The 25335-nt window shown below is 32.0% G+C and overlaps 1 pseudogene; it reads left to right on the forward strand.

Annotated features, from left to right (window-relative positions):
- The first annotated feature begins 19211 nt into the window (after nt 1-19211).
- On the forward strand, nt 19212-21348 carry LOC149577099 (metal tolerance protein 11 pseudogene; annotated as a pseudogene).
- The last annotated feature ends 3987 nt before the right edge of the window (nt 21349-25335 follow it).

Below are 25335 nucleotides of genomic sequence, written 5' to 3' on the forward strand. Positions count from 1 at the left end.
AGAAACATCATAGTCATCATCCTAGAGTAATCATCAACAAAAAAACTGAAATACATATCTCCATAATAGCTTTCAACATTAATAGGTCCACATATGTCAGTATGAACCAATTCCAAAATATAATTGGATGTTTTTTCTCTTGAAACTAGACTTTGTCATTTTCCCAATTGACATTGTTCACATATACCATTGTCAGGCTTCTTTAGTTTTGGCAATCCTCTTGCTTTCTTCATTTTATTAATGTTCACTAAATTGTCAAAATTTACATGGCATAACCTTTTGTCCCATAACCAAACATCTTCTTGGTGTGCAAACAAGTATGTATGACTAGATAAATCTAGATAGAAAAAGTTACCTCTTGTCTAATCACCACTTCCAATCAGCTTGCCATCAGCATCATATCTTTTGGCCTTTCTGAGATAGAATTCAACTCTGTACCCTAATTTTTTAAACTATTAAATACTCAAAAAATTATAGTTAAGTCCTTCCACCCAGTAAACATTGTCACACTTGATTTTTTCAATCAATTGACTTGTAACTTTACCTTTCACAACACATGGAATATCATTGCCAAATTTAACATAGCCACCCTTGTATGCTCCAATGTCCTCAAATGTATTTCTATCACTAGTTATATGATTAGAGAAACCACTATCAATTATACAATTGTCACTTTTTTAACATTAGAAATTAAAGCAATTTTTTCATGTTCATCAGAATCTTCTTTTATAGAAACATAGATAACTTCATCATCATTACTTTTAGATTTAGTGTTATTTTTTCTTCAACAATATAACATGATTTCTTTCTTCTTTTTCTCCTTGATCTTCTTTTATTTCATTAATCTCACCCTCCCTTTTACTTTCTTTCCTTTCTCTCAACCTTGTCTTCTTTGTCAAGACATCTTGTAGCAATATGACCAACCTTGTTGCATGAAAAACAAATAATAGGTGATTTACCTTTGTATTTATCTCTTCCTCTTCCAAATATTTTTGAAATAATTTCTTCATGTTCATCAAGATCATCATCAAAAGTGTCATTATCACTCTTCACATGTTTTCCTTTTCTTTTGCTAAGAACTAGTTGTGACCTTAAAAGCATATTCAATAGTACACCTTCCAAAGTCAAATTGTTACTTGGAGGATGTCTCTATTGGAAATAATTGATTGATTGTGTATTTTTTTTGATGTTACACAAAATTTCATATCATTTCCATTCAGTATATGTCAATCTCACTCGAGCATTAAAGATAGTTTTTTGTGTCTGTCAAGCATTCTAGAGTTTTCATAGTTTAGAAGTCAGTGTCTACCGAGTTCACTCAGGCAACAAAGTAAAGTTTGTAAAAGTTGAGTGTTAACCAAGCTCACTTGGTTAATGAAGGAAATTTTGGATAGAACCAATGTTAATCAAGATCACTTGGTTACCAAAGGAACTTTGTGAATATGCAATGTTAACCAAGTTCACTTGGTTAACACAAGATTATCACTTTGAGTTAGTATGTATTGAGTTCAAGGGTTAGCTAACAAATGATTTTCTTGTTTTGGCATATTTAGTTCAATTGAATTATATGTTGGTTCTAGCTTACTGAGAAGATGAATATTAATTATTCTAAGTTGTATTCAAGCTGACTTGACAATATGTAAGATATAAATATAAGGTCAAGTTGAGGATTGAATGTAGAACATAGTTGAATATTTGATGATGCTTACGAGGAAATGAATTAGAAGGATAAGTAGAATATCCTTGTTGAGATAAAAAGATACATTTGATCAAGAAGGATCAAGTATACAAGATAGAATTGAGATTTGTAATCATCAATTAAATTCCATTAGAAATTAGGTCATCTCATTATTATTCTCTAACCATTGTAGCAATGATCGAAATCTCTTAATAGAGTTGGCTTAATAGCTATTTGTAAAGCCTCTAACAAGGTGGAATTTTTATTAAATTGTCTAAAGACCTCTAACAAGGCCACTCCTAATAGGTTCACATCTAAAAGTGTATTTTGTACCTTTTAACAGGGTTGGCTCCTAATAGGGCTCACTTCAAAAGAGTGCAAAATAGTGACTAGTTGCAATTGGTGGTTTTTCCCAAATTGAATTTTTGCATTTAAATATTTTGTTCATGTTCTTTCTTTATGTATTTTTAACTAAGATAAATTAATATTAGTCATAGATAATATCTTAAGATTTTCATGTTAAGAATTTGTAAAGCTATTTCAGTATTTACCAAATTACAACATTTCTCTTATGTGTTTACCAAGTTATAAAAAAGTTTAGTTTTTATTTATACTAACATCTAAGGGATCTAGGATTTATTTTTGTGGTAACTAATTCACCCCTCCCCTCTTAATTACTCCTCTTATATTTCAAACAATTGGTATCAAAGCTTTTTGGTGCTTGCAGAGAAGATTTTATGGATCAAAGCTAAATATTAGGATGCCTTATAGAAGAGAGATTCCCAAGTTGAACCAAGAAGACTTTGTGGCATGGCAAGGACTTATGATGTTACATTTGACAACTATCTGTGATTTAGGTTTTAAATATCTTGATAATGAGTTCAAGACTCCTACTGGAACATTATCAGTTGAAGATATTTCTGAAAAGAAAAAATCATAACATCATGATGATTAACATTACTTCTACTCTTAATTATGTTGAATTTGATGAAGTCAAACGTTACACTATAGCTTATGATATGTGGATCAAACTGAAATCAATCTATGAAGGAGATGATAATGTAAGAAGAGCTAAATCCAAAACTCTTATAGTACAATTTGATTAGATGAAGATGAGAGAAGATGAAAACATTGCAAAATATGTTGAGAAAATTAAAGCAAGTGTGAGCACAATCAAAGCATCTAGAGGAGACATTGATGAAAAAATAGTTGTGAACAAGGTACTCAGAACCCTTCTTCCTATCTATGTAATTAGAGTATCTACTATTCAAGAGATAAGATGTGATCCAAATAGAAATATGTCTTAGGATGCTCTAGTTGGAAGATTGACATCTTTTGAGCTAGATAACTATGATAACAATGTCCTTAGTTCCAAAGGTATTGAGTCTACATTTGAAACCAAGCTTTCACTCAAGAAAAAGGGTATGAAATCAAAAGCCAATCAATCAAAAAGTGAATAAGTAGAAGAAATTTCAAACAATGATCTTCAAGTTGTTGAAGCCCTACTTGAAAGGAAATATTCCAAAGGTAGAGGAAAGTACAAAGGTAAGATTCCATTAATCTATTTTTCTTGTGAAGAAGTTGGTCACATTGTTCAAGGTGCCCAAAAAGAAAATAAAATGATGAAAAGAAAAGAAATAAGTACAAAGGAAAGAAAGAATTCAAAAACTACAAGGATACAAGGACAAAGGTAAGAAATATTGTTTTATGGCTAAAGTATCTAATAATAGTGAAGATAAAATGGTGTATATTGATATAAAAGATTAATCTAATAATGAAGGAGATAAAATGGCACTTATCTCTCGTGTTAGGAAAAATAATACATGGATTATTGATACTGGCTACTCACATCATATGACTAGAGATAAAATAAAATTTGAGCACATGGAACATTATGATTGTGGTAGAGTGAGATTTGGAAACTATGAACCTTGTTGCATAAAGGGAAAAGGATGTATCTCATTAACTAATGAACTTAGATGTGACAATTCTTATTGGGTTGAAGGAAAAAAACATCATCTACTGAGTGTGGCATAGTTGAATAACATTGGATTCAAGTAGAATTTATGAATGGGAAGGCCAAACTAATGGATGGAAAAGGAAATTTGGTTGGATCTGGCAAACAAACAAAAGATAATCTATCATAACTTGATCTTAGTGAAATTTCATGTTTTATTGCTCAAGTAGAAGAAAGCTAGTTTTGTCACAAAAGATTGTGTCATATGAACTTTGATAACCTAGTCAAGATAAGAAAAAATAAAAAAGTAAGATATATTCCTAGCTTAAGGAAACTTGATATGAGTTTATACAAAAATTGTAAAATTGGTAAGATGGGAAAAACTAGTTTCAAAAGAAAAAGCTATCATTCTAAAGAAATCTTAGAGCTTGTACATACAAACTTTTGTGGGCCTATTGGAATAGAGAGTTAGAGAAGAGATAAGTTTTTCATTCCTTTTCTTGATGATTACTCTAGAATGATGACTGTAATGTATCTAAAAGAAAAATATGAAGCTTTTCAAAAATTTAAGTAGTATCTAGCAAGAGTAGAAAAACAAATTGGAAAAGGCCCAAATTTTTTGAGTTCAGACAAAGGTGGTCAATTCATTTGCAATGAGTTCAATGAATTTTGCATTGAAAAAAGAATTAAGAGACAAGTATCAACCACTGGTACACCTCAACAGAATGGTATAGCTAAAAGAAGGAATAGATCCATCATGGATTATGCAAGAACATTGATGATAGAAAAGAATGTTGCAATCAAATATTGGAAGGAAGCAATTATTACTACAATGCATACCTTCAATAGAGTACAATTGAAGAAAGACTCAAATCAAACTCCTTATGAACTATGGTATGACTACAAACCTAATGTAAGTTACTTGAAAGTATTAGGCAACAAATTTTATATCTTGAAAGAATCTAGGAAAGGTAAATTTGATATCAAAGGCAATGAAGGCATATTCCTAGGATACTCCTATAGAAGTAAAGTATACAAATGTTTTATTTTGTCTACTTATAAAATCATAGAATGTACATGTGTGAAAATTGATGAGGTTGCAGAAAAGATTGAAGAAGAAAGCAACAAAGAACCTAAGGATTACAAAATATTTATTTACTATGAACATGATACTTTTCCAAACCTATCTAAAAATTACAAGGCCTCACCTCTTAAGTCCCCAAAATCTCCAAAAGCTACCAAGTTGCAATCAATGCAAGCCAAGTCACAATCTAAAGGAACCAAGTCTCAATCAGAAGCTACAAAGCTATTGCTAAAGGAAACTGAGTCTTATGGACCCAAGTAGCAGATAGTGGGACTTGAGCTTAATATAGAAGATCATGAATAAATCAGTGAAACAAACTCCAAATCCATAGTACATGTGTTAGCAAGATATGTCAGAAGGCATCATGCACCTAATCAAATCATTGGAGATAAGTTAGATGGAACAATGACAAGAAGCAAATTGAAAGGTACATGTTTGATTGTTGAATTTGAACCTAGAAATGTTAAAGATGCTTTGTATAATAAAATTTGGATTGAAGCAATGAATTAGGAAATAGAACAGATGGGGAAGAACAAAACTTGCACTCTCATTCCTAGACCCAAGGATAAAAATGTAATTGTCACAAAGTGGGTATTCTGAAATAAGCTAAATAAAGATGGAGAAGTTTCCATAAACAAAGCAAGGTTAGTATGTAAAGTTCATTCTCAAAAAGGATTTAAAGTTTATGAAATGGATGTAAAATTTGTATTCTTGAAAGGAATTCTTAATGAGGAAGTCTATATAGAACAACCTAAAGGTTTTGTAGATCCTAGAAAAAGAGATATGGTCTATAAATTACACAAAGCATTATATGGTCTCAAGCAAGCTCCCAAAGCTTAATATGAAAGATGTCATAACTACTTGATAAAAAATGATTTTTAAAGAACAAATGATAATAGTAGTCTGTATATCAAAGAAGGAGTAGACAAGAGTATTGTGCTAGTACAAATATTTGTGGATGACACTTTATTTACAAGAAATGATGACTTGTGCAAGCAATTTTTGGAATAAATGAGTAAATAATTTGGTGTCTATATTTGGAGAGATAAAATTATTTGTTGAATTGTAGATCTAGTATGGAAAAGATGGTATCTACATTACTCACTCTAAATATATCAAGGAGATACTAAAGAAATTTAGAATAGAAGACTCAAGACTAGTTGGAACTCCTATATCTGCTAGACATAATCTTTCCAAAAATGATGATTTCAAGGAGGTAGATCAAACTGCATACAGATCAATGATTGGAAAATTGTAGTATGTAGTGCATACAAGGCCTAATATTACATTAGTAGTCGGTATGGTGGCAAAATTCTCAACAAATCCCAAAGATAATCACATGATGAAAATCAAAAGAACCATGGGATGTCTAAAAGGTACTAAATACTATGATTTATGGTACAAAAAAGGAGGCAATTTGGATTTAAGACTATTCATAGATGTTGATTAGGCAGGAAGTATTGATGATAGAAAGAGCACCAGTGGTGGAGCATTCTTTCTTGATAAAATACTAGTATCTTGGACAAGCAATAAATAGAATTGTATTTCTCAGTCCACAGAAAAGGAAAAATATGTGGCAGTAGCAGTTAATTATTCAAATATTGTTTGGGTCAAATAACTATTGGTAGGTATGAAGATAGAGATCAAGGATCCAAAGATTATATACTATGATAACACCAATACAATTAATATATCAAAGAATCTAGTGATGCATACCTAAACAAAACACATTGCCAAAAAATATCATGTTTTGAGAGAATTGGTACAAGATAAAGAGGTAAGATTGGAATATGTAAATACTAAAGAATAAATTTTAGACATATTCACTAAGAAATTACCTAAGGATACATTTTTGTATCTAAAAGGTAAGATAGGTTCCATTCCCCTATCCAGAGCTCACTAAATGAAGTTTAGTAATGCATCAACTAGAGCATGTTGAAGACTAGTCATTTGATGTAGTATTGACAAGGGCATACTGCAAATGAATCAGTACATGAGGTACATTGATGTTCACTAAATATTGTCTTTGGCATGAGATATTAAAGAGGGAGAATTTTTTTGTTTGTCATATCTCAAAAAAAATTTATCACTTCAAGAGATGACAAGGAGAGGGAAATATCAAAGGTAGAAGTTTGTTGAAAAAGGGAGAAAATGAAGGTAGATTGAGTTCTCATAAATGAAAATTAGAATGAAACTAAGGATATGTTCCTTAATTTATTCTTGCTCTAAAATTTCAATGCATTATGACATGTTGTGTTGCCATCAATGCCAAAGAGGGATATTTTTGGAAATAATTGATTAATTCTATATTGTCTTTGATGTTACACAAAATGTCATATCATTTTCAATTAGTGTATGTCAAGCTCACTCAGGTATTAAAGATAGTTTTATGTACCTATAAAACATTCTAGAGTTCTCCTAGTTTAGAAGTTAGTGTATACCAAGCTCACTCAGGATACAAAGGAAAGTTTGTAGAAGTTGAGTGTTAACCGAGCTCACTTGGTTAATGAAGGAAATGTTGGATAGAACCAGTGTTGACTGAGCTCACTTACTTACCAAAGGACTTTGTGAATATGCAATGTTAACTAAGTTCACTTGGTTAACACAGGAAAATTGATTTGAGTTAGTATCTACTGAGTTGGGTTGGCTAACGAAAGATTTTCTTGTTTTGGCATATTTAGTTCAATTGAATTATCTATTGGTTCTGGCAAACTAAGAAGATGAATATTAATTATTCTAAGTTGTATTCAAGCTAACTTGATAATATGTAAGATATAAATATAAGGTCAAATTGAGGATAGAATATGGAACATAATTGAAGATTTGATGAGTTTGAGAGGAAGCTAATTAGAAGGATAAGAAGAATATCATTTTTGAGATACAAAGATACATTTGATAAAGAATGATCAAGTATACAAGCCAAAATTGAGATTTTTAATTATCAATTTAGTTGCATCAAAAATTAGGTCATCTCATTGTTACTCTCTAACCATTGTAGTAGTGATCTAAATCTCTTAAGAGAGTTGGCTTAACAGCTATTTGTAAATCCTCTAACAAGGTGGAACTTCTATTAAATTGTCTTAAGAGCTCGAACAAGGCCACTCCTAGCAAGGTGATTAAATCCTCTAATAGGGACACACCCAACACTATGTTTTGTAACCTTTAACAAGGTTGGCTCCTAATAGGGCTCACTTCAAAAGAGTGAAAATCAATAACTAGTTACAAATGGTAGCTTTTCAAAAATTGGGTTTCCACATTAAAATATTCCTTTCATGTTGTTTATTTATGTGTTTGTAACTAAGTTAAGGTAATATCAATCATACATAATATCTTAAGATTTTCATGTTAAGAATCTTCCAAGCTATTTCAATGTTTAACAAGTTACAACATTTGTCTTGTGTGCTTACCAAGTTACAAAAAAGTTCAATTTTGATTTATATTGACATCTAAGGGATCTAGGATTTATTTTTGTGGTAACTGATTCACCCCACCCCTCTTAGTTACTCCTCTTATATTCCTGACAATCTCATCTATTTTATTATAGAAACTCTAAGGACATATATTGGAAGTAGATTCACAATACCTTACTTATCACTATTTCATCTTTAATCTCTTCATTTGCACCTCAAAGCATAAAAAACTTCCTTGAATCTTGTACAATATTGTATTACATTCTCCATTCCATCATTCTCATTTCATAAAATTTACCTCTTAGGCTCTCTAATGTTTCTATCAAGAGATTAGCATATCCTTTATATATGGTCTTAAGTTTGTCACACATTTTTTTTAAATCATCACGTTCTTTTATATCATCAAGCTTGGCATAGCTTAGGGATGAAGCAATCTGTAGCATTGCCTAATTGTGTTTTTTCTTTTCTTTAAATTCTTGAGCCATCAGAGGAATAGTTGTTATCTTCAAATATTCATTGTCCACAAATTTTATTGCTACATCACCAATAGTGGATATGTGTAGCCTCATCAGCATTTGCCATATAGGAAAGTTCTCCTTGTTCAACTTTGGTACATCCCTTTTGTGAGTCACGATCTTTAGCTTTAAGTACTTTCAACCTTCTCTTTATAAAAAATTGAGCTCTAATACCAATTATTAGAATATTTAGAATGACTAAGAGGGGGATGAATTAGTTACTCAAGGTCCATAAGTATCAATTGAGTCAAAAAAAATTAAACAATCTATGTTTCTCTTATCCCATTGTAACTCAGTCTCTAATGTAATCTCAGTAAAAAAAATCTAATAGTTCATTGTCCTAATATAATAGACTTTTTTATATGTAAACATGTAAATATAAAACACCATAAAAAATTCAACATAATTTTGACACTAGAATGTGGAAACCCAATTTGGTAAAAACTACTAGAAATATGTCACCACATTTTCACTCTTTTGTAAATGAGCTCTATTAGAAGCAAACCTTGTTAAAGGTTTGATCACGCTATTAGGAATGGCCTTATCTGGGGAATTTAGATCATTCTATTAGAATATCACCTTGTGAAATTATTTACAAGGACTATTAAGTCTTGGATGATTGTTAGGTCATCCTTTGATTAAAAGGATTTAAATACAAATTGTTTACAATGATTAGAAAGAAAATAGTAGGGTTGGAACTGTATGATTCCAACTTAGTCTGTAGTTTTAGATCTCTATTTAGTTCATGTGTTGATTCTTTGATAAGCCTCGCTTCTAACCTCTATCCTTGATTATCTTGGAAACCTCTTCAAGCATTCATCCTTCTCACAACAAACTTAAGCCTTAGATTTTCTTATCAACCTCAGTAGCTTTGTTCCATCTTACTAAAAACACACACAACTTCTCTATTTTTTTCTTCAATTTTCATTTCACCCTTATCTCTCTTTTAGTATTCCTTTGTGCCTCCTTAAATAGGTAATTTTTTTCCTTTTCCATTTTTGCAATCACCATAGATATTAGGGTTTCTGATTTGATCTAATAGATTCATTGTATCTACTCATCATTTTGTTCATCTCCTTCTTTTCTTTCACTTCTATAAAATTCTCATCAAATTTGTTCATTAGGTATCTTACCTAATCCTCACCTTGAATTAAACAATCCAACTCATCAACACATTTTCCATATCCCAAGAAATTAATTGATTCAACTATGAATAATTATTTTTCATATACATTCAAAATACTATTGCTCAACCAACACTAAGTTCTGACACTCGGTCATCATTGATTTACTCAGTCACTTTAGAACTTCTAGCTTGGCATCAACACTATCACTTATTTGATATTGTTTCTCGATCAACACTAAATTTGTACTGGGCATGTATTATGGCTCAATTGACACTAGCTTCACTTAGTACAAACTAAAAAATTCCTTAATCTTTTACATTTTTTCTCGATTGATCTTTCAAAAGTAATCTATCTTGGCTTGTACAGTCAAGACTTGAACATTACTACTTATCAACATGATTTAGACAATCACTTTGTGTTTTCAAAGTCTAACTAATAAAATGTCCAATATAGTTTCCTTTTCATAACTCAATCTTTCCTCTAGGTGCTTTTGTTATCAGAGAATTAGGTCCTTGAAGGAAATATTTAATAGCTTAAGGAGAATAATGGAGGGTCATTTCAAAAAAGAAAGTATTAAGTTTGATGGAGTGAACTATGGAAGTTGGAATGAGAAGATGAAGACAATTTTGTTATTCATGGGTCCAAAATATTTGTTGATTACAAAGAATGAGGACCTGCCATTGTGGAAGAAAGCAAACTTGAAGAATTTAGAGAAGCTGAAAGTTATTTGTTCATGTGTAACAGGCTTACCAAAGAAGCAATTTTTGTTAACTCTTACTAAACATGATTCTAGTTAGGTAAAATCATTGGCATCATCTAGTGAAATTTGGAAAGCTTTAGAATCTACTTTTGAAGGTGGCAAGCATGCTAAGAGAATTAGATTACAAATTTGACATGCCTATTTGAAGAAGATAAGATGATGGAAGATGTATCTGTATGAATCTATATTGGGAAAATATCATAAATTGTTGTAGTGAATTAAGGCTTGTGAAAGAACTAAGGAAGAAGATGAGATCATATGGAAGATATTGAAAAAATTGACACCACCATTCAAGTAGACAATGTGGATGATTGAGCAAGTGATAGCCTATTAAAAGAAGTTTTCTAGAGAGACTCTTCTTGGAAGAGTGTAAGTAGTTAAAATAGTTTGGAGATTTTCCTAGACCGGAGACTAATTTTAGTGCATTCAGTGTTCATCCTTCTCCATCAAAGAGTGCAAGCACCGGTGGAGATTATTCTAGTGGCAACAGATCAAGATTTGAAAAAGACAAGAAGATTGAATAAGGAACTACCTTGCTTGTGAAGAGAGAACCCAATGGTGAGAAAATATTTAAATGTTGGACTTGTAATGAATTTGGCCATTATGCTTCTAATTTTCCTAATAGTGTAAAGAAGTATAAGAATAATTTCAAGTCTAGAAGGCCAAGAGAATAGTTGTATGAAAATGGCGATGATGAATCAAATGAAAATATTTAAAGTGAAAATGATGATGAGTTAGGTTTGTTTCTATAAATTAAGAAAATATTTAAAAAGAAGTTAGAGAGGAAAAATCCCTATCATCACAGATTGATAAGAAATATAATTGGATAGTAGATAGTGGTTTTCCACACCTCATGACTAGTTATATGAATAATTTTTTTGAGTTCAATAGTTTTGATGGAGGAATTGTTAGAGTTGGTAACCATGTGGCTTTTCATATCAAGGGAATTTGATCTATTACTCTTGATGGGAAAACTAACATAGATGATATTTACTTTGTTCATGGATTGAAACTTAACCTTTTCAGTATTAGACATATAGTTGATAACGGATACTAGTTACTGTTTATACAAAAGACATGCATTCTGAAGGATAAGAATGGTAAGATGATTAGTACTAGTACAAGATCCAAAGGTTATTTTTTTAGTTGAATCCTACAAAGATGACATGTTTAGTTGCTAAAGTTGATAAAAATTGGTTGTTACATAGAATGTTTTGTTATATAAATTTTGATAATACTATAAAAGAAAATAGTACATTTTTTGTTAGGGATTTACCAAAAATTGTGAAGCCTACCAATGTTGTGTGCAAGGAATGTGTTATGGCTAAGTAGAAGAAAATTTATTTTCCTAGCAAGAATTTATCTACACCAAAAAAGTTGAAAATTACTCATAGAAATATGACTGGTCCCACAAAGACAAGAGAATTCTGTGTTGATGACTTTACTAGGATGATGTGGGTAGTGTTCCTTAGAGAAAAGTTTGAAGCACTTGAGAAGTTTAATTTGTTTAAGAATAGAGTTGAGAATGAGTTTAGATTGAAGATTAAATATTTAATATCTAATAGTGGTGGAAAATTTACCTTGAATGAGTTTAATCATTTTTCGAACTTAAGAGGTGGCTATCAGCCCCTAAGAGACCTAAGACAAATGGTATAGCTGAAGAAGAAATAGGTTTGTAACAAAAGCAGCAAAAGCTATGATGTATCAAAGAAATTTTGGAGAGAATTGATTAATTAAATAATGTATACTATAATGCTTACCCCTAGTTTACTTTTCATGTTAGATTGCCAAATTTGTTAGCCCAATTTCATGGTTATGTTTATGATTAGTAGTACTTGGTTAACAGATTTCATTAGATGTTATTTCATACTCAGTTGATTTATGTGATGCGCTACTTAGTTATTTCATGTGTTCATGGTTATTTTGATGATGATATATGTATGTTCATATAGTGATTTTAGCTATTTCATGATGATAGTTAGATGGATATCTTATATGTAGTTTCTATTGTTTTATGTAATGATTGTAGCTAAATAATGTAATGATTATTGGTAACCGTAACTTGTAAATGAGAAAACTTGACAATTCGTAAGGTATAAATAAAAGGTCAAGTTGTGAATTCTAAAGTATGCATGAGTGAGCATGCAAGTGTGTTGATTATGTGAAGAGGAAAGTGTGAGTGAATTTTGAAGAAGGATCAGATATCCTTGAGGAATAGAAAAGTTGTATTCGATAAGAGAGGATCTAGTGAAGTAGATTAGAGATCTGTAATAGCAATTTAGTTACATCTCATTTACGTCAATTCATTATTATTTTCTCATAATTGTAGCAGTGATTTCTAAATCTCTTAATAGAGTTGGTTTAACAGCCATTTTGTAAATCCTCTAACAAGGTGATAGTTCTATTGAATTGTTTTAAAGTCCTCTAGCAAGGCCACTCCTGGTAGCGTGATTAAATCCTTTGACAAGATCACACCAAACAATGTGTTTTGTAACCTTTAATAGGGTTGGCTCCTAACAAGGCTCACTTCAAAAGAGTGAAAATTGGTAGCTAGTTACTTGGTGGTTTTTCCATATTGAGTTTCTACGTTAAATCTAGTGTCTCATGTGTTCATGTTATTTATTTTATGCATGTATATTAATCACTGTGAATGTTTAAGTTCTGTTAAACATAACATAGAATACATGTACCAAGTTATAGCATTTTTCTATATAGCTACTGAGTGATAGCAATAACTAATTTTATAAGACATCTAAGGGATTTGTGGATTTTTTTTTGTGGTAACTAATTCACCCCCTCTCTCAATTACTCCATCTATATTTCCAACAATTTGTATCAGATATTTTGGTGCTTGTAGGATGGATTTCAAGGATCTAAGCTAAAGATCAGGATGTCCTACAAAAGGGAAATTCCAACACTTAATAGGGATAACTTTTCAACATGGCAAAGTCTCATGAGACTCCATCTAGCTTCCATTGGAGATACAGGATTGAAATATATTGATGAAGAATATACAACTCCTTCTGGTACACTATCTGTCAATGACATTGCTGAAAACAAGACTCATAACACTATGACACTAGTACATTTGAGGTCATTTTTTGACTATTATTTGTCAAAATTTTGACCCAATTTTTGACCAAATCTTGACCAAGTTTGACCAACCTACTAGTTGGTCAAAATTTCAACCAATACATTGGTCAAAACCTCTCAAACATGTTGGCACAAGTTTTGCCAAGCATTGGTCAAAATTTTTACCAATGCTTGGTCGAAAACTGCCAAGTATTGGTCAAAATTTTGACCAATGATTGGTCAAAAATAGCCATGCATTGGTCAAAATTTTGACCAATGCTTGGTAGAAAATTGCTAGGCATTGGTCAAAATTTTGACCAATGCTTGGTCAAAATTTTTTTGAGGCTCACACTTGTTGAGGTCCACTTCAGAAATGGCCCTTCCTGTGAAATTGTTCTGTAAAACCTTTCTAATGAGATAATGTGTTATGAGCTCTTCATCTGTAGGATGGAATGTGAATCTAGGAGGCAGTTGTGCATCACCCATATCATGACTATAACTAAAGTTAAGAGCCTCTATTATTGAATTCTCTTAACTTTAGTTACAGTCATGATATGGTTGATGCACAACTACCTCCTAGATTCACATTCCATCCCACTGATGAAGAGCTCATAACACATTATCTCATTAGAAAGGTTTTACACAATAATTTCATAGGAAGGGCCATTGCTGAAGTGGACCTCAACAAGTGTGAGCCTTAAGGAGGGTTCAATTGCCTCCTTTATTATTCGCTATGCGTATAATCCCACACACCCATTTGATCTCGAATGATGATATGTACTGAATGCTAAGTGTCTATGCTAAGTTCTCCAAAATGATCCATTTCATGCCTTCATCTATACATAATGTCTTTCTATTTTCTTTCTACTCGCACGCCCATTTCATTTCATATGATCATCTAAATATTGTGTCACTCTAAGCTCTCAACTGTTTCCTCTTGATTGATCATCTCATAACTGTTGAATGAGAGAGGCATCCATCAATGCATAAAGGATTTTCTCAGACAATGTAGATGAAGTAGTAGCATTTTCCTTGGGAGACATGCTTGCAAAATGGAAGCATAGATAAGTCATGTGAACTATTTGACAAGATGCCTGAACATAATGTGGTCATCAAAAGCCATGGTTGTTGGATATGCACAAAATAGATATATTGAGAGAATATATTTGTTTAAGTTGCAACTGCCCTGGTACACATGCATGCAAAATGTGGAATCATAGGTAAGGCATTTGAACTATTTTATTGACTGCCTCCATGAAATGTCGTATAATGGCAAGCCAATATTGCAGGATATCCATATTGATTTGTTGAATATATCTAGATGATGTAGTGACATTCTCGTTATTGTAACCAATGCCACATATGTTTACAACTAGGATTCCAACTCTTGTTGAGGTTGTAAATTATGTTGAACGTAGTCTTAAGCCATAATAGTTTTCTATCTGCTAAAATTAGAGAGAGAATCATACAAACTTGTGAGAGCTCTTTGTATTTTCTTTGATATGATATTCAAGAAAAGGATGAGAAACAAAACTCTAAATAAACAGGTAAGCTCTCCATGTTCTCTACACCCCACAAGTAAATCTACTCTAATAAAAGAGGTAATCTAAAACTAGTTCACTTTGCATTTTTAACCTTGGGCAGGCTCTTAGCAAAATGCTCACATTGAACCTTTGATGTAAAGGAGAAATAGACAAGCTCACAACCCTCAAGAAGGCTTTCTTAGATAAGAAGTTTCTGAGCAAACACAAATCCTCACTAATAATGTTGTTATGATTTTCTTGTTTAAATCCAAACAAAGTTGTATTATCTTTGACAAAGGAGACTACTGTTGTTTGTGGTTAAGGATCCTTTAGGTTAGTAGAATCACATGCAAATTGGATATGACATTGTAGTAAGAAAACTATAATAAGAGCTAGGAGCTTGCCTAGTGATTAGGGCTTGAGACTGGACACTACATGAAGCATTTGTAGGCATTTGAGTCTGAAGCATCACCAGCACAAAATCAAACTGAAAAGGAAACTTGGCAAATAAAAATAATCCTCTTGAGTAAATATTAATATTGTATGAACAATACCATTATAGTGCACTATACTTGGTACAAATATATTGTTGGCTGAGTCCGATGACATAATGTTAGTTCCTAGGTACATCAATATGCCTACTTATCCAGGTATATCATTTTCTTACAGATAAAGGAAAATCTACTGAAAAAAGAAAAGACCACTTTTTACAAATTCACACAAGTATAAACCCATTCATCTCTAAAGGTAATGCTCTTACTACTATTTCACCCCCAGTAAATTTGTTGTAAGTTCCCAAATGATGATAGTTGTAGCATTAGCAGGGAAAGCTCTCACCTAGGCCCCAAGCTAGCATATAATCCTCTAAAACCAAGTTCTCCATAAATATATCAAACATAGAATTGGGAAATGGTTTCATGTTCATTAATATGAGCACTTCTTGCTTTTAAATTCATCTATTGGTTATCTAAGACTACTTGGTAGAATAGATCCTAGACAAAAAGGCAGAAGCTAAGTCCCATGGTATTTGAATATTTAAATTTTAATCTTTTAACCCAATTCAATAATCCAACTGTCAATCCTAACAAATATCCTAATTGTTTTCATAAGAATCCAACAGCCTTGTAAAAGCCTAATCAAAATCTTTATTAAAAATTAATTTAAAAACATTTTTTCTAGAGTGGAATCCATGTAAAAATGAAATTTTATGTCCTACCATCTTGATTGTGTGTATAGGATTTCTGCTAGCATTAATATTTGGAGCTATTTGAATACAAGTTTTTGCAACATCAAGAGGAAAAATAGCTGAGAAAAGGGAATTGTTACATTAAGTACCATGGTAGATTCAAAAAGAAAAACAACATCAAACATACCTTTCTTCTTGTGGCATTCCAGAATGAATGCAAATTGATGGAAGGTTGCACTCCATAAGAAGCTTGTTTAGCTCTGTAGCTCTATTAACACTCTTGACAAATATCACAACTTTATTGAAGTCCGGTGTATCAAGCAGATCATTCAGCTTCTGGTTGTTCTCCAGCTCGCTCAGTTTGATGTAGTGCTAGAAGAATCTCAGGACATAAATACCAAACACAACAAAAGAGAGAATTGTTACTATTTTATTAGACATTATTAAACTCAAATAAATTCAATACCTGAACTAAACCATAGAGTGTCAATTTTGCCTCATCATCAACATATATCTCCATAGGGTGTAAACATAAACAAATGTGTGTAACATTAGGTGGTGTGATCACCATCAAGAGCCAATAGTGATACAATAATCCACCTCATATTTGTACCACGAAAAAGAACTAAACATAGCTAGTGCAATTATCATCAAAACTTCCAGAGGTCAAGACATGATTTGTGTCCTCAAAGAATGGTTTATCTAGTGAACCTATCAAGATAATTATAGAGAAACTAAAGAGGGCACTTATATCTGCAACAAATGAGGTTGCCATATGACACTTTATTCACAAAGCTGAAGAAAATCTACTTAGAAGATGGAAATATGAGTTAGCCATGACTATCCATTTGAGTTAGGTGACAATGAGATGCTACAAAACATACCAAATTAGAGTTACCAATAAATAATGTTTGCAATTCACACAAGTATATTTATTATTTACAATTTATAGACTTATTGTGCCAAAAGTATTAAATAAGAGAAACTAGTGAACAATATTGTGTTGTCTCTTGCACATAATATTAAGTTCTAGCTAAATTGATAATCATTTTTTGTTTAAATTTATTTACTACTGATTTGAGAATTCCATTTATCTATCCCAATTCACAACCTTAAATTAGATGGTCATTTAGTTCTTCCCACTCATATTTATTGTGCCCAGGTGGTTGTGTACCTAATTACTATTTTTTTTTAGAAATAGACTTTCCAAACTCTTGCAATGCAGTCACCCATGCACGTGAAACTCTGGACTTCTAATCCTACATCATATCCTAAGGATGGATCTCATACATAGTGTTGTCCAACAACATTTTTTCACAATGTTATGAACCATGGAAAATAAATATCTTTAAAAGTAGGCATTGTATGACTAGAAAAACAAAATAGCCAAAAGGATATTGAGAATAAAATTTGGCACAAAGTGCAAGCTTTTTCAGTCTTCGTTGTTCTTCTGCAGACTTCAAATTTTTACTATCCTCTAGGCTATCATTAGCTTCATCTCCATATTTCTCTCCTGTCTCTAGATCTTCAAAATCTCCATAGGTAGAGTCATCATCTTCATTACTCTCATCCATTGCTTCACCTTGGCGAGAAACCTTTGACCACTCACTAGTAACAAAGTGGTCACGAATGCTTTCAATTACATCCTAATTTAACCAATCACTTAATTATGAATCATCTACCTATGGCTTAGTGTAGTCATCAACATTAGGATCTTCAACATTGAGATGCACATCATGTTTTTTCTGTCAATGTACAAGTAGAAAAATATTAAGTCTGTGATGTAAATGATTGCTTACAGAATAGAAAACATACAAAAATAATAGAAAATGGTTTTCCATTGCACAATTTGCTTGCTCCATAGTAATTGTGACCCGATTGGAGGAAAAGAATGAATGTGGATAGGTTTCAATAAACAATGAAGCATTACAATACATATAAATATCATATCAATCAACACAGGGTCTGAGGTGGGAATATCAATAAATCATCAAACACTTCCAAGTTGAACCTAGCTTATATCAGCACACCAAAACCTTGAATCTAGTAGCCATGAGAACAAGTTTAGGAGGGTAGAGAAAACTAGGACAAGCTACAGCTTCCAAAAAGTTGTAGGAACAGAAGTTTTAAGCGAGTGCATCCCCTTTTTTATTTTTCTGCATCAAACCTTTCCTCTATTACAATGCCTATTTTTGTATCTTGAATATTCACCAAAATTCTCTACATAAAAATTTGGGAAGCAATAACATGATATTAGTATCAATATTTTTAAGGAACATGATAGCTAAATATCATCACCTAAAAGGTCAAGTATTTAAATATCATCACCTAAAACTTATGCAACTTTGATGGTTATTAATTAGGTTTTCCACTTGTTAGTTATGCTTGTTATATATTATGTACTTTAAGCTCTTCTCATGGCCTCTTGACTTCTTATCCTTTGGTTTCTTATTTGAGATTTGATAAGAGATCCCATGTAATAGGGAAGCATCCATATGGGAAACTTTTTCATTGCAAAATCCAAAATCCAAAGATGTTACTATTTTTTAACCTTAAGCTTTGCAACTTGATGTTTTATTGTTTCAAATTACATTTATGTGCTACCCTGCATCCTTAGTAATGGGGGTTTCATTTTAATTTATGAATAAGATTAGGATGAGACTCATTAAGATCTTTGAGTAATTTCATAGTAGATATCAATATAACTGAAGATGAATTATATTCTTGATTAGTGTAAGAAATTGTTTTACATTGTTCATTGTAGTTTGTGTTTTCTATTGCTATGGTTACTCATTGATGTGTGAATGTTCATATTCTTTTTATCATGGTCTATATTAATTTCTCAAAGAATGAGCATTGTGAATTGTCCAACACTAATTTAGGATTAATTCATAATAGAATGCTCTATGTGCAAGGAATTCTAGTTTTTGCCTCATTTATGGTTACATTGGGACTGCAGATCGTGTTAGAGTATATTCAACAACTTGTTTCAAAGGTAAATTCACCATTCAAGGATATACATTTAAGAACAAGATATCTATTTCCCCCTAATGGTTCTCATGATGATTTGAACTTTTCATGAAAATGGAAGATATATTATATGCTTTTTTGGTCACTTGTTTAGCTTTGTATCCTATTACTGCATATACAATATATTTTATTGGACATAATTATAACCATAGATACAATTTTGTGCTCATGATTTAAATCCTTTAAAAACCATGGTTTTGCTAAGTTAAAATAATATTCAAGTGTTGGAGGCCATATGTATGTTCTTAAATACAACATCATCAGGTGAGTGTTGATATTTTGGATTAGTAAACCCCCTTCACCATTTTTGAAGGAATTACATGGTATAAGTGGCTTGAGCTCTGGCTTTCTATTTTTGCCAAAATTCTATAAGTGAATACAAATGAAAATACTCATAGAAATCCTTGATGTTGAGTTTTACTTGGCCTGATTTACATGGTTTGCCAATGATGCAAAAGTGAACAAAATGAAGGTATACTTTCTTGTCCTAAAAGTTCAGTTTTATACTTGTTTATTCTTATCATTATTTTGGAGCTGTAAAATATTGAGCTTAAATGTGATATGGAGTATGTTTTTGTTCTGCACCAAATATTATGCTTTTTTTCTACTCTTTTCCATCTGTTCCATCATTAGTGTATTGTCTTTTAAATGAGCTACTTTTTCATATTACATATAAGTAATAATTTTACACCAACTTCATTCCTAAATTATGTAGAACTGAGATGTATTGTTTGAAGGACATAGGTGGTTCTGGGTTGTTGGAATTATGGTTTCAGTTACTATTGTGAAGTTTGTCCTTCTAATCTATTGCTAGACTTTTACAAATGAGATAGTAAAGGCATATGCCCAAGATCATTTCTTTCATGTCATCACCAATTCAATTGGTCTCACCGCTGTAGTTCTTGGAAGTAAATTTTACTGGTGGATTGATCCAAGTGGAGCAATAGTGGTAAGCACTTCTCTGACCTTTTACTTTACACTGTAACATAGGATACTTCACATTTTGATTTTCTACAATAATGCCTATGTAGTTAATAAAGCCAAATAATGTCTATATATGTGCTCTTAGCTAACTTGTATAACCCACATCAAACATAGAATATGTTTCCACTTTCCACTAATTAGTAGTTGTTTTAAAGAGTCCAAGTAGATGTGACCATTTGCATTACTTGATTCTGGAGATCTTATTTGTTTAGAATAGTATTGAGGTTTAATTTCCTTAGAGATTATAGTAACAACTACTACAAGGCATATGTATGTATACAATGTATTTAGAACACATGGCTACAAATAATACTAGTTGGCTCCTTCAGGATTACCATATCTAACCTCTCTTTGTATGTACATATAGGGATACAGACTTTTGTCTTTATAGATGGTAACACTGATAACAATCATTTAGAATGCTAGTGAGTAATAACAACTAGAGGCATGCACAATAATGAAGAGGATGTATTATTTTTTATTTAAACTTGATCATTAGTGTCTATCAAGTTATTTGTGTGGTGGTTGTAGCAAGAAGGATGTATAATCTTGTGATCACTAAAGCCAAAATACAGATTACCAGGCTTCCTCTGAGCAGATGCCAAGTATACTTCAAGTTTATATTAATGTGTATAATTTGAAATATTAAACCTAATAGTGGGTCTTTTGTGTAGTTAGCACTCTTTACAATCAGGACATGGTCAAGCATAGTTTTAGAGAATGTGAATTCTTTGGTGGGGAAAACAGCGTTGCCTAATTATTTGCAGAAATTGACATATCTCTGTTGGAATCATCACAAAGACATATGCCATATTGATATCGTCAGAGCTTACACATTTGTGTCTCATTTCTTTGTTGAAGTTGACATTGTGCTACCCAGTGATATGCCCTTACAAGATGCTCATGACATTGGAGAAGCACTTCAAGAAAAATTAGAATCTCTTCTTGACATAGAACAGGCTTTTGTGCATCTAGACTATGAATATTCTCACAGATCTGAGCATGGGAACAAAAATTCCTAGATGCTTATGATAGGTTGTATACTTTAACTAACTTTCTTAGCATCTTTTGCCCTTTTTATAAACCTATTATGGTCAACTAGTACATTTCTTGCAACATTATATGTAACCACTATCAATGTTGTGTATGAAGCACATGCCATCAAAAAGATCTAAATGATTGTTGACCAGGGCATAGACTTATTTAAGGTTGTTCTCGAAACTTTTCCCTGTATGGGGAAAAGTAGTAAAATATTAACACCTAATTCTTTCTTACTATGAAATTATATCAAATGAATACAAAATTATTATTTTCCTACCTACCCATAATGGAGGTATTCCCAACTTTAACATAATAGAGCTGATTCTTCAGATAGATGGGAAAAACTTATTTAGTCTGAAAGGAAAAGCATAAAATCCTATTGCAATTTTCTCATATCCTTACCATTTTGGCCATTACTTTAAGGAACTTTAATCATAGGAACGAGGATAAGGGTGGTTATGGAAGAGGGGAATGGCTATTGATTCCTCACTAGGTACACCCACTCAAATGGATGGTAAAGGGCCACATGAGGCCACAAGGGATGGTATCCACTCTTGGGCCTTAGGTAGAGGAATGATTGGATATGGATTTTTCACTAGGTACACCCACTTGTATGGATGGCAACGGCCATAGGAAACCAAGAGTGATGGCATTTTCTCTTGGACCTAGGGTAGACGATTGATTAAGGTACCCTAATATGCCCCTTATCCTACCTCTCCTATAGTTGAACTCGATTAACAAATTCAGTATTCCATATGATTAAATTAACCATCCCAATCCTATTTGGAATGATATATGCTTTAATATTGCAAATAAGAAAGATCTATTTGTGGATTATGTGTCAAAGATTTCCTAAAATGTTGCAGGACCAAGTACATGATGTTACACATTCTATTCTACTTCTTGTTCTACTTGGAATCTTTGATTCAGAGCAAATGCTCAAGCATTTATAGAAAGGGGATATTACATACAACAACCATATAAATAAAAGTCTTCCTAAGAAAGTAGCACTATGAAAAGTATATGAAAGCTTTATGTATAACATCAGCTACATGTGTAGTATAACATATTTTAATTAGTCATTACAATAAATGTAAACAAGAAAAGATCATTTTTCATAAGGATTTGATATCTCTTAGAACATATCAGATTTAGAAGATGGATATGTGCAACTTACTTGTTTTGTGACTAGCAGTCATACAAAATTTGAAAGCCTAGCAAATAAACCAATCATAATATATCCACACACCACTAGAAAAAGAACATTTATAACAAAATAAATGCAGCATATCTGATTCATAAAAATGTACCACACCTGTTCCTTAAAGTAGGCAACAACACGTTCTGTGCACATTTCAAGGCTTTCACCATTTGGGGGAGTAATGTCATAACTGCGACACCATTCATGAACTTTCTCCTTTCTATATCTATCAGTTCTTTCCTATTTGTTGAGGCCTTACAATTCTCCATACCTGCATTGCAGTCAACATTTATGGAGTAATCATTATAAAATTATTTTATACACAGTTTGAAACTATTATTATCCAAGAATTGTTAGCATTAAGCTTTTACATGCGCTCATTGAGTTGCCAAGCTGTTATGGTTGGAATAGAGTGTTTTTGAGTATCTTCACTGAATATCTTGCTCCACGCCTTGGCCTGCTCACTCTCATTATGTATTATTATTGGTACCTGCATCAAACAGAATTCAAGCTTTAGTCCTTTTTAACAAGTCATTATATAAATATTGACATCCAAACCTAATCACTCATATTATAGATGTGCTACTGAAACCACAACAATAAATTTGAATTTAAGAACTAGAATGACATCCTAAACACCTCAGCCTACCTGGGATAGTCATTTCACAACTACCTCCAAAGAAATGAATCTAATATTTTATTCTTGTTTTCATTAAAAGGACCTATAAATTTATACAAATTGTATAATCATCATTTTTAAAAACAATAAACACACGGCTTTGAGATGATACTCAAGTTCAAGTCTATCATGACAATTGACCAGCAAATTGTGAACACATGGTGATTATAGAAGGATGTAATTATATTAACCCAATGCATATTCCAAATAAAATGGGAAAATCTTGACATTATTCAAGATTTTAAGATGCACAAATCATATTGAACCAGGTGTTCGGTGAATCCCATGTAAGCACACAGTTTTCTAGCTTTAACCAAAGGTAAGAGGTTTGATACCGGCCTCTATAGCTCTAAACATTCAAAAAACTGCTCAAAATGTTAGAAACTTACAAGTCAACTATTGAGCAGTGGCTTAGAAATTGGTTGAGTAGCAATGGCCACAATAACCTTTTTAGGAATATGAAGGCCTTAAAAAAAAGGATAACTGGAAATTCAGAAGGCTCCTACCAAATGCAATTTATCTAATAAAATCACCCCCTCATTTTTCTCAATGAATAAAACTCCATCTATGCATTTGTCAACTCTTGTTGGATATAGAATTTAAATTTCCTAAGAATTGATACTGAACTCAAGTAATAACCACTTAAACACCTGCCCTTGCATATATATAGAAGCAAAGTAGTTAACGTTGGCATAAACATAAAGTAAAGATTTGACTAAAAAACCTTTTTCCTATGGTGCTAATTCATCACAAGCATAGCAGTCGTTTGAGCCTGAACCAATGCAAAAGTAAATATTAGATCAACTAGAATGTTTCTAATCCTTTTTCTAGTATCAATAGCCTCTTCTACTCCTTTTTGAGTCAGGGGTACATCCACACACCTAGTGAATAAATTTTTCTCATTCCATGATGACTCCCTGTGATGGATCAAAATCAAGGTTACTTCAGTTGCAACATAAAAGATGACAAAAAATTGCATTACAGATAATAATGTATTTGCCTTATAGGTCAATTCCTAATATTTTTAAATTTGGGGTTACCAGGTAGCTTCCATAAGAGCATATACAAATCAGTGCCTTGATAAATTGGATAAAATTAACAGAACTAAATAGACATGAATAAGTAGAGTTACTAAATAGACATGAATAAGTATGCTAAATGAGATTGAGTAAGCCCTACATAAGGCTAAATCAATCACCAATATAGAAGGAATAAATGCTCTGTGAAGATTATTAAAGCCTAATTTGCTATTGAATCCAAAACACAAGCTGCTAGGGTCGTCCTTGAAATAGAAAGTGGCTAACTTGATATTTATTTTAGAAATGTTGTTAGGACCAACAATTTTCACAATCTAGGGACAACTATTCTCATGGCTCCTTGATTCAAGGTTACACAAGTAGGAGGGTGTGAGTTGTCCAACAACTCACAATAAGGTTTAAGCTAATATTATAATTTATTAACTATAAACTAACACTATGGATCATAAACAAACAAAAGACTAGTAGACTGAAAATGTGTTCTTAGCAACAATAATTGTCTATTCATTTAATGTGACAAGAATGTATTCAGAGCAATGCATGAGAATCTCAAAAGAAGTTCAACCTTCACTATTTTACTGTCATGGCTATACTAGGATAACTATGGTACAAGGAGTGAATTGATAAATTTGTCCCTACAATTGGGACTAACAATAGAAACAAATAAATAAACAATATTTGATAGAGATTTAAACAACATAGATCACCTAGAAGGCTCCTAAGGTTGGTGCTAGATGAAAAAATTAGAGGTTTGAAAAGCATTGTTGAATTACTAGTCACAATGGGAAATAGAGGCTTATTGCCTACCGCTTGGAGAGCTAATTGTGATCTACCACGTTTATTCATTTGTCTATGATTTTCAAAATTAGAATAGATCTTTGTGCTTAGATCTCTGTTGTTGCTTTCCAAACTACTATATGTCTCTATCACTAGCATGCCTTTTTGCTTGGATATAGAACATACAAATTTTGTGTTTTTCCTTACTTGTGTAGCAATCCTTGAAACTTCTTCTACATTCATTTGAGCCAGTACCCAAAGGCTAATCTTTATA

This window comes from Cupressus sempervirens, chromosome 1 (assembly GCF_028749045.1).
Source record: "Cupressus sempervirens isolate cs-2001-9-10 chromosome 1, ASM2874904v1, whole genome shotgun sequence".
NCBI classification, from domain to species: Eukaryota; Viridiplantae; Streptophyta; class Pinopsida; order Cupressales; family Cupressaceae; genus Cupressus; species Cupressus sempervirens.